Source organism: Cupressus sempervirens, chromosome 5 (assembly GCF_028749045.1).
Source record: "Cupressus sempervirens isolate cs-2001-9-10 chromosome 5, ASM2874904v1, whole genome shotgun sequence".
Classification (NCBI taxonomy): Eukaryota; Viridiplantae; Streptophyta; class Pinopsida; order Cupressales; family Cupressaceae; genus Cupressus; species Cupressus sempervirens.
Window position 1 is genome coordinate 883,140,161 of NC_143122.1, and position 11,422 is coordinate 883,151,582.

Sequence of the window (11,422 nt, forward strand, 5' to 3'; positions counted from 1 at the left end):
TTCATGTTGTGTGATGTTATTTCAGATATATTTGATGATTTTCATATAACGTTTCATGTGTATGTATGTTGATGAAATCAGTAAAGGTAGGATCGAGGCTTTGACTTAAGATATTTTAAATGGTTAAGAATTAAGTAGGATGAAGAAACCCTTATTGATGTATGTTTTACTTTATGTGAATTTCCAATACGTATACATTTATGAACATGTGATTTTATAGGACTACTGATGTGTGCAATGAGTCTACAGATATTTAGCCAAGAAACCCTACGAAGGAACAGAACTGATCTCCATGTGCTAAATTTTGGAAACCTTATTGTTTGTAATTCACGTACTTGTATTGTGAAATGTATGTATGCATCTTCCTTGTTCAGTAAATGTTAATGTTTGTAATTATGTTCTTTTAGTGTTGCTTGACACTTGTAAAAATGTTTATGTGCTTCGGTGTGTTGTGTGGGGTTAAGTGTTTAACCTTGGGACCAAGTTGGTTTAAGTTAGTGTCAGTTTTCTATTAGGTTCTTAATCAAGGTTAGTCATCCCTTATTTCGGATTACTGCTTAAATTACAAGATAGAGTAGTTAGATGGACCTATCTTATTCCTAGATTTTATTTTGACCCTAAACCTCTTTCCTAAGGCTTTTAAACATGTTATTTTTTTTAACTTTAAGGGTATGGGTATGGGTTAGGGGTCTTTTCCAAACCCTAAGCCCCTTTTCTTTACTTTTGAGGTCACTCAAAAGTCCCCTTTTTGCCTTTGTGCAAAAATTGCAAGTGGTTGTCATGAGTTGTCTTACCCCACCTCCTTTTAGGGTTTAACCTTGGTGTAGGTTGAGTTAGGAGTTTCTAGTGTGGCTAGTGGGTGGAAATAGTTATTGCTCCTTTTGGGTGGTTGAGTTGGAGGCTTATTTAGATGCCTTCCTTGGTCTAGTGGTTTTGGTTGCCCAATCTCTACATTTAGAGAGGATTTTTCTTGAAGCTTGAAGGAAGTAGGGATACTCTACTCAAACTGGTTCATTTCCATTACCTCTTGTGAAGGTAGGAAACTCTCGTCTCCCTTATTCAATTTTTTATGTTTTGTTTCATGTTCTTGTTATCTTGTTGTTGTTTTACTGTTGTATGGTTGTGGGTATGTTGGGAAGATTTGTAAACCATGTTATTTTGGTTGTTTTTCCTTTCTTGTTTATGTTTGCAATTTTGAGTTTCCTTGCATGGGTGTTTTGGTATTACTCACCCTAGGAGAGGGCAGAAGTGACCAATTTTGGGAGAGGTCTGTTTAGTTGGACTCCAACCTGTGTAGAGTCTCTTCTTAGGATGAGAAGAGGGATAAAGGGTAGGGTGTTATGGGCCCCTACCCGTCAGCACAAACCTAGTATGAGTATGGCAAGTTTAAATGGAAGAACGAAAGTTCTTGGTTATTGGCCCTGATTGGGCATCTGAATTTGGTGTTGTGCTTGACTTCTCCAGTTGGAAGAATCTACCTCTCCCTAGTCTTGATTCATTGTGAATCTTATTGTGTACACCATGTGCGATTATGCATGCTTGATGTTCTTTTGGTTCTGCTTGGTTGTCACCCGATCAGTTATTGGTATCCTCCATGGTTCTTGGAATGAGATTCAGAAAGTATTACAAACTCCTTGATTTGATCATGAAGAAAATTTGATGAAATTGTTGAAAATGGGGATTGAGATCCTATTGTAAATTGTATTTTTAAACCTTATTGTATATGGCAACGAAGCCGAGTTTTCTTCCTGATTCTTTCCCGACTGAGCCTTTGAATCAGGTTAGCCAATAAAATAATGGTTGAGTGTATTTGGTTCTCATAATATTTGATCATAATGTTCAATCGTATGAATGCTCATCAAAATAGAATAAATAAATTTGCATATATTTAGATGGGAGAATAGAATCTTAGATAATGTCTTGATTTATGAATGTTCAAGTTTTAATTACGATAATGAAGAGTTGAATTGATATAGTGAGTTTCAATTATGATGTATAATTATTATGATGAGATCTATCAAGAGCAAACCCTATATTACGAAATCAAAGATATTTCATTTCTTGATAAATTTCGTGGTGGTTATAATCAAATTCGAATGAGAATAATCCACCACCTTTTTGTTTTAAATTATGTGTATAGTAGCATTCACCTTCTAAGTTCTTCAAATATGATCAATTGGACTGAGAGGTTGTATTCTTGAAATCAATAATAATAATCATCAGAACTTAGAACTCTTACCATGTCCTTGAAGAACCAATATAAAACATACATGTTTAAACTAGAGATGGAGAGACTATTCGTAATATACCCCTTTGCAGTGGAATACTTGTATTAACGAAGAATGTTAATAGTAGAATTATTCAAATCCTTAGTAACATAAATGAAATGCATAAAATGGCATGACCATGCCTTGTTAAAATTATGCTTCAAAAAAAAATATGCACTCCCAGGAGTAAAAACTCTCTGGAAAATACATGAGGAAGAAAATTCATTCCTTCCAAAACCACAGAGCATATTCTTGCTCAGATTCCTTCCTAAATGAATAAAGAAACAAATAAATATTATGTTATTCTCTTGAGTGCATAATTTTGAGTATATAAATATGTACTTTTTTTTTAAAAACAAAGTCAATATACTAAATATCCTATTGTTACCTATAAAACTTTATTGCATTTATGCCCTAACTTCTCTTGGACGTCAGTTTGAATGGAGGGTTTAAAAAAAAAGAGAGATAAAATGTTTTATTGCAAGTCAATGTCATCATAAGGGATGACATCACCCTTGTACCACTCTCCCTAACTTGGTGCAAAATTTTAACCTTCTTGTCTGCACGTCTCCTCCCACTTGGCCAGCGCTTATCTCCTTGCATGGATGGAATGGAGTATTAAAACGTTGACAGGACACATTCAACTACATTGCTTCCCACCATACGGTTGATATTACACCCATTTTGGAATAAGTTTAGAACTTTCTTTGTACCCCATCATTGCTGGACAGTGGTACTTGCGTATGGAGAGTGGAGAGTAGATACTTTTGCAAATTGATTGATCTGACCTTGTCCTTGGATCACCCCTCTTTGATTAGCACTTTTCTTTGGGAGATGAATTAGTTTTAAAGTAAGATGATTTTGCTTAGTCTTGGGTTTTGTTTTTTTTCTATGCCTCCATACATTTTGTGTCAGTAGTGGATGGCCCCGTGGGTAGTAAAGGTGGGTTAAGGGTGTGGTGTGAAGGTGGGCGGCTAGGGTTAGATTGTAGGGAGTTAATAGGTAGTTAGTATAGGTTAGTATTAATGTTAGTTTTAGTATTAATTGTTTAGTTGCTTACTTATGTATGTTAAGATTTAGTATAACTTTAATGTTAAGAGATTTTATTGTTTTAATTAAAGTTAGTATATTTTAGTTTTAGTTGTGTTAGTTTAAGTAAGGATTAGTGTATGTTAATGTTAGAATAGTGGTAACATTTTCAAGTATTTGGTTTAAAGATAGTTTAATATTAAATGTAATATAGTTAATATTTTAAATTAAGTTAGTATTTCATGTATATATATATCAACATAATTTAGTTGCAAATTTAGTTTGAATTTACTATAAATTGAATGTGGTACTCGATTTGTGATTAGACTAGAATTTAAAAATGATATGTTTAGTTCGTTATGAATTAAGTATAAGTTCTACGATCAATTACATTAGTATAACTTCAGCTCTATACTATAATGATTTTAACTAGTCTAAATGTATTATTAATTTATATCTAGCTAGTTTTTATTTCATTAAATTAAAATTTGGAAAGATTTTGATGGTTTATTAATATGATTAAATAGTTGATTTTGATTATATATTTCCAATGAATCTAAACTTGAATACGTTTCAATTGTCTTATACATTATTTTCACATATTGTTGTAAGTTAATGTAATGACATAATTTTCATCAATATCAACCTTGTAACTAAAGTTTTCAAAATCTTAACGATGTGATCATTCTCATGTTATAATCTTAAGACGTAATGTAGAGAACCTGTACTAAAACTTCTATTTCAATCATAGCGAACGTAGAGCATGTTTAATTATTAGTTATTATTAAAAAAAAAAATGTTGTGTGTTTTTGCCCTCGTTGTTTGGGCATGACATTTTGGTATCAGAGCCCGTCTTTCAAAACTAGGAACCTTAACCGTTATGCTTCCTAAACTTAACTCAAACTTTTAATTATGTAGATGCCACCTGTTACTCGTAACCGGTGAGGTAAAGGTCGTAGGACTAGGGTTGGTAGAGCGGGATAGGAGGATGGACCACCACCACCTCCACCCCCACCACCACCTCCACCTCCACCACCACCAAACCCAAATTAGGACATTATTGATGCACTCCAGACTTTGATCGGTGTAGTTCAATAGAGAGTGGTACCTATAGTTCAGCCAGTCCAGCAGATTCCAGTAGTGGAAGTAGAGGGACCCGGAGGAGGTGGGCCCAGAGTCAGAGAGAGGACTAGGAGTCCCCCACTGAGACAGATAGAGGGTCAAGGTGAACACGAGGAAGAGTCCATACACCAGAGAGGACCCCCTTTTGATAGACCTCCTAGACATGTAGGAGATGACATCAGGGAATTGATACGACTCAGACCACCATTGTTTACCAGTACCACTAAGGGTTCAGTAGCAGAGGCATGGTTGCAGAGCTTACACCGGTGCTTTGGGTTACACCCTTATGGGAGTAATCTAAAAGCATGACTAGTAGTTCATCAATTGAGAGGGGATGCCTCCAACTGGTGGCATTAGGAGGAGATCATTGGTGGAGTGAGGATGGACACCCTCACATGGGAATCTTTCTTACAAAGATTTTGCGAGAGGTACTTGTCAGAGCATTTTCGACAGAAGCAAATAGAGGAGTTCCATTCTCTTTATCAGAGAGGCCTTACAGTGGCTCAGTACGAGAGTAGGTTTCTCGAGCTCCTTCCCTATGTGGAATAAATGAAGGACGAGAAACTATGGGTGCATCGCTTTATCATGGGTCTGAATTTCTCTCTTCATGGCCCAGTTAGGATGGCTTTCCCTACCACCTTCAGATAGGCAGTGGAGATAGCACTAGTTTTTGAGGATACTCGAGGGAGGCAGGAGTCATGGGATCGGCCTCAGAACCGAAACTCCTTCCAGCAAAAACCCAATTGGAAAGGGAATCAGAATTATACAGCAGGGTCCTCTAGGGGCCAACAGTCTCAGCAGCCAAAACCCCAGCAGCTGCAGCAGCAGAAACCTTTCAGGGTTATCAGGGCTCTAAGCCCAAGGATTGGCAGTCATAGGGTCCTAGGCGGGATCAGAAAGTACAGGTCTGACAGTCGCAGTCAGTGAAGACTCAGCAGTCTTCTAGGGGAGGATTCAGCGGATCTAGTAGGTCAGGAGGCCCACAACAGTCTGGGTCACAGGGTGCACGATCTTATACTCACGGACCATGCTACACTTGTGGTGGCATGGTTCATATAGCTAGGGAGTGTCTGCAGGGACAGGCATCCAGTGGTCAGAGCAGGACTTTTCAAGAGCCGACAATTGGTGACATGGGTAGATCCCATAGAGTTTTTGCAGCGGTTGAAAACTGCCAGGTTGAGCATCAGGCCACAGTTATCGAGGCTACAGGTATTATACAGGGCCATATGGTTGCAATTTTATTTGATTCTGGGGCTACTAACTCTTTTATATCTCCATTTGTGGTGGAGCATTGCGGGCTAGTGGCAGTTAGACAGGATATTAGTTGGGAGGTAGAGTTAGCCTCAGGAGCTAGAGTGTCAGTTAGTTCCATGGTGCGAAGTTGTCAGATGCAGATTGGAGACATGTCCACTAGGACTAATCTACGCATTACCCCTCTGGGTTCTTATGATGTTGTTCTTGGCATGGATTGGCTTTATGCCCACAGCGCCAAGATGGATTGTCGACAGAAGAGGGTGGAATGTGTGGATGATGATGGTATCTCTAGGGAGATCTTCGGGGTGAAGAGGCCAGTGTCCCTTCGTATGATTTCCGCTATGCAGCTTAGACGGTGCATGCGAAAGGGTTGTCATTTTTTTGCTATCACTATTAGTGACCGAGAGGAAGATTCAGAAAAGGAGCCATCCCTTGATGATTTTCCAATCCTTCAGGAGTTTGCAGATGTGTTTCCTTCAGAGCTTCCTGGTATGCCTCCACCGCGAGCAGTGGATTTCCACATAGACCTAGTGCCAGGAGCTGAGCCAGTTTCGAGAGCACCATACATAATGACTACTCATGAGCTTAGCGAGCTAAAGGCTCAATTGGAGGAACTCTTGGAGAAGGGGCATATTCGACCTAGTGTGTCACCTTGGGGTGCACCGGTGATCTTCGTCAAGAAGAAGGATGGATCACTTAGGTTGTGTATCGATTATTGACAACTGAACAAGGTGACCATCAAGAACCGATATCCTCTTCCCAGAATTGATGATCTCTTTGACCAGTTGCAAGGTGCTCGAGTATTTTCAAAGATTGACCTAAGGTCGGGTTATCATTAGTTGAGGATTATGGATAGTGATATCCCAAAAATAGCTTTTCGTACTAGGTATGGCCACTACGAGTTCATCGTGGTACCTTTTGGCCTTACAAATGCTCCAGTTGTATTCATGAGCCTCATGAATGGAGTATTTCATACCTTTTTGGATAAGTTTGTGGTTGTGTTTCTTGATGACATTCTGATTTATTCTCATGATGAGAGAGAGCATGAAGAGCACCTGAGACAGGTATTGCAGAGGCTGAGAGAGAATCAGTTGTTTGGCAGCTTGTCGAAGTGTGCATTCTTTAGACCTGAGATACATTATTTGGGTCATGTCATATCGGGTGATGGTGTCTCAGTATATCCATCAAAGATTAGGGCCATCATGGATTGGCCAGCACCCACCAGTGTTACTGAAGTGAGGAGCTTTATGGGGCTAGCAGGTTATTACCGACACTTCATTTCAGGATTCTCTAGATTGGCACACCCCATCACTTCTCTTCAAAGGAAAGGGAAGAAGTATGAGTGGACAGAGAAGTGTGGTAGAGCTTTTAAAGAGCTCAAGAGAGCCCTCACGAGTGCACCAATTCTTACAGTACCAGATCCTGTTGCGAATTTTGTCGTGTGCACCGATGCATCTTTAGATGGTTTAGGAACAATCCTTATGCAGGAAGGACGACCTATTTCCTTTGAGTCTAGGAAGTTGAAGACTCATGAACTCAATTATCCTACTCATGACCTAGAATTAGTGGCAGTGGTTCATGCCTTTGTGAGATGGTGACATTTCCTTCTGGGTCACAGATTCGAGCTTCATTTCGATCACCAAAGCTTGCAGTACATATTTTCTCAGCAGAACCTTAATGCTAGGCAAAGAAGGTGGATAGAGTTCCTGTGTGAGTATGATTTTGATGTTCATTACATCAAGGGAAAGGAGAATGTGGTTGTAGATGCCTTAAGCCAAAGGCGCCATGAGCTTTCATCTGTGACCACTTGCACTGACTTGAGAGAGCGGATTTTGCAGCACTTACCAGCTGATGAACTTTATGTAGAAGTAAGTCAGTTAGTACATTCTCAGAGACCCTTGGAAGGGAGGTTTGACGAATATTCTTTGGAGACCGATGGACTTTTGCGTCATAGGGGATGTATGTATGTACCTTCCATTAGGGGTTTGCACGAGCTCATTGTACTTGAGGCTCACAGGGCACCTTATGCAGCGCACCCCGGTGTTAAGAAGTTACATGTAGATTTGAGGCAGTTGTATCATTGGCCAGGCATGAGAGTGCAGATTGCTAGCATAGTTGCGAGATGCCTCGAGTGCCAGAGGGTGAAGGCAGAGCACCGTCATCCTAGCGGGCTTCTCCAGCCACATGAGATTGCAGTGTGGAAATGGGACACTATATCTATGGATTTTATTGTTGGTCTTCCTATGTCATCTCGTCGCCATGATGCCATTTTGGTGATAGTTGACACATTGACCAAGGTTGCCCATTTCTCACCCGTGCGTACTACATTCACAGCACGAGACATAGCTCAGGTGTTCTTGCGGGACATTGTTAGACTTCATGGTGTTCCCCGTAAGATCATCTCTAATAGAGACTCTTTGTTCACTTCTTCATTTTGGAGAGAGTTGCAGTCGACTTTGGGCACTAGGCTCAATTTTAGTACAGCGTACCATCCTCAGACCGATGGCCAGACCGAGTGAGTGAATCAAGTTTTGGAGGACATGTTGTGTATGTACGTGATGGACCATCAGGTCAAATGGGAGGAATACCTTCATCTTGTCGAGTTTGCCTATAAAAATGGGCATCATTCTTCCATAGGTATGCCGTCATATGAGGCTTTGTACGGGAGACAATGCAGGACACCCTTGAGTTGGGATAGGATCGAGGATCGAGTATCTATTGGTCCCCAGTTAGTAAAGGTGATGGAGCAGTAGGTGACCCTGATTAGACAGCGCCTGAAAGAGGCACAGGATAGGCAAAACAAGTATGCAAATGCGAAGAGGATAGATCAAGAGTATCAGGTTGGAGATAGAGTGTTTCTGAGGGTATGGCCACACAAGAGTCTGATTCATTTCGGAAAGGGCTCTAAGCTGGCACCCCGATTTGTTGGGCCGTTCGAGATCCTTGAGAGGATAGGACCTGTTGCATACCGTTTAGCTTTGCCACCTAGCCTGTCACGCATCCACGATGTGTTTCATATTTTAGTACTTAGATGATACATTTATGACGAGTCTCATATTATTGATTGGGATGCTTTACAGGTGGAGTCAAACGGACAGCTAGCACTGGAGCTGTTAGAAATAGAAAAAGAAATCTGTAAATAAACAATACCAGGAAAGAATCTAAGTGAGTAAATGCATGAAAAGATATTACCATAAAATAGGAGAGAGAAAGCTTCAAGCTCCAACACCATGAGACAAGATATTTGGAAAGGGGAAAGCAAAGAAAACCCCTTGTGACATTATGAATGATGCATGAAAAGCCTAAGAAGGAAGAGAGAGAGAGATAGAGAGCAATGCTCATACAATAATTGAGAAGAGGAAGAAACCTCATTGTTGTTGAATGAGAGAGGAGGGTCATCTCTTAAATAGAGATGAGAGAGAGGAGTTAGAATGTAACTCCCATGTCTATGAATGCCACCATTCATATGTGTGTGATGCCAAGTGTGAGATTCCTCTTAAGGAGGAATAATCTAAAATTAGAAATTACAATATATATTTGTCCTCACATATTCCACTAGATGACAAAATAAGATATAGTGGAAAAAGGACAAAAAAGAAATATATTAGGATACCTTGGCTTATATCCTAATATATTACAACAATAAAGAAAGGAGTTCTAACCTTGGTTTATAAATACACCAAGGAAAGATTACAACTACTAACACCCCCCCTTAATCTTTACTTGGGGTAATTACATCAAAGGGTATTAAACCCATAATTTTTTACAAAAATCTGCAACTTAATCTTCAATATGAAGTAATTTGATCGTCTTCAAGTCATATGGTACATTTGTAGATCCAAGAGAAGTACATGAGTCCTTTGAATGTGATCAAGTGGAAGCATAGACACATCTTCATATGTGGAAAACCAAGAAGGTTCGTTCATGGACCACCTGAAAAGAAAGAACAACAAGAAAAAATATCCACAGGTAGAATGCCATCATATATGCAAATTCAAAATCCTTTTGAATAAGGATAATAAGACTATCATAGAGAAACAATGAGTAAAACATGTTACCACAAAATAATGGAGATAGCTTGATATCAAGATAAAGTATATGCTCAAGAAATTGTCAACAAGGAAAAATTGAGTAAAAATAAATGAATGTGTTCACCAACATGCAATGGAGTTAACATGATATCTAAAATAAGTCATAAGCTCAAAAATGAGCATAATACAGGTCAAAATGACCAATCTTTATGCAATAAGTCTCTCATGAAAGAAACATACTAATGCACTAATGACCACAGAAAAGGCCAACTAATGAAATCTACATCAATATTGCGTCAATCACATGGATATAGACAGTCCATTAATGATTCATCCCACTACAAGTGAATGGGTCGCGACTCCATCACCTACATGACCCATGATCTAGGCAATAAAGAATGCAGAACATTATCACATTAATATATGAAAATAAAGTAAAAAGAGAGACATGATGATCAAATTATAATTATCATGATTTGTGTTAGGATAATCAAAAGAATGGATTATGAGGATATAACAACATATTGCCTTCAAATTGAATCAAATCATCTGAATTTGGAGGGAAAACTCCAATAATAATGTCCTCTTTATTGAGGAACAAAATGGAACAACATGGAGGAAAACTCCATAAATATTAACATTTCAAAGTAGAGCATATAGAATCATATGGAGGGAAACTCCATATAAAATGAGTGCATACCAATATAGGATGGAGGGATACTCCATGGGCCAGATAAGGAAACTATGTATCAGTTATACTGAGGGGACCTACATAGTTAACCTTGAAAAAATATTAAGCTCCCTATGCAACTCAAAATATTATTTAAATCATGTAGATCAATGGTATAAAACCATAAAGTGCCAACATGGGCATAGAATAATGCTATAAAAGCATAAAAGTGCAGCTATGGCACATCAAAATATCAAAATGAAGGCAAATGTGTAAGATTACTCATCATCCAATTAAGTAAATATATAACGAAAATCAACTAAATATAGATATCAGGTATAAACTCCATTGAGGGTAAACATGGGTATAATTTCTTTTGCAAAAGTATATATTAATTTCTAAATCATTATAGTCATAAATTATATATTTATCTAGGCATATATGTGGGCCCCCATATATACTCAAATAAATATACGAAAATAGATTGGTTAAAGAAAATAATCACCTTTCCATACTTAATATTTTGGAAAGTCACAATGTATAAAAAGTCATAATAGTTACCTTGGTTCAAAAATATAACCTCAAGGTAATAAGAAAAGATCTCCCCATTTTTCTTTTTTAAGAGTAATTACCTTCATGTAAAATTTGTTATAACTAACCCTGCAAAAAAGGTTAGTAAATAATGATAGAGTTCAGATCTGGCAGATAAGAATATACTAAAATGAGTTAAAAAACTTTTCTAAAAAAAGTTTGAATAAAAGCTTGACAATGAATGATTATCTGCCAAAAATAGGTTGACAAGAGGCAATAATAAAAATAAATGATGCCTCTATCAAGAGCTAAAAAAAGAACAGGAATCTTGCATGAAAAGACAGGAAAACGTTACTAAAAATAACAGATATCAGGAATAGACTGATGAATTCAAATAAAATCATAGCTACCCATGTGGCGCTTCCATCGACCGCTCCATTTCTATTAATTTTGCTCAGCCATGGTCGCAAATTAAATGCGTGTTAGACTAGGCCCTCTTTACGCGTCTGCTGCCACAC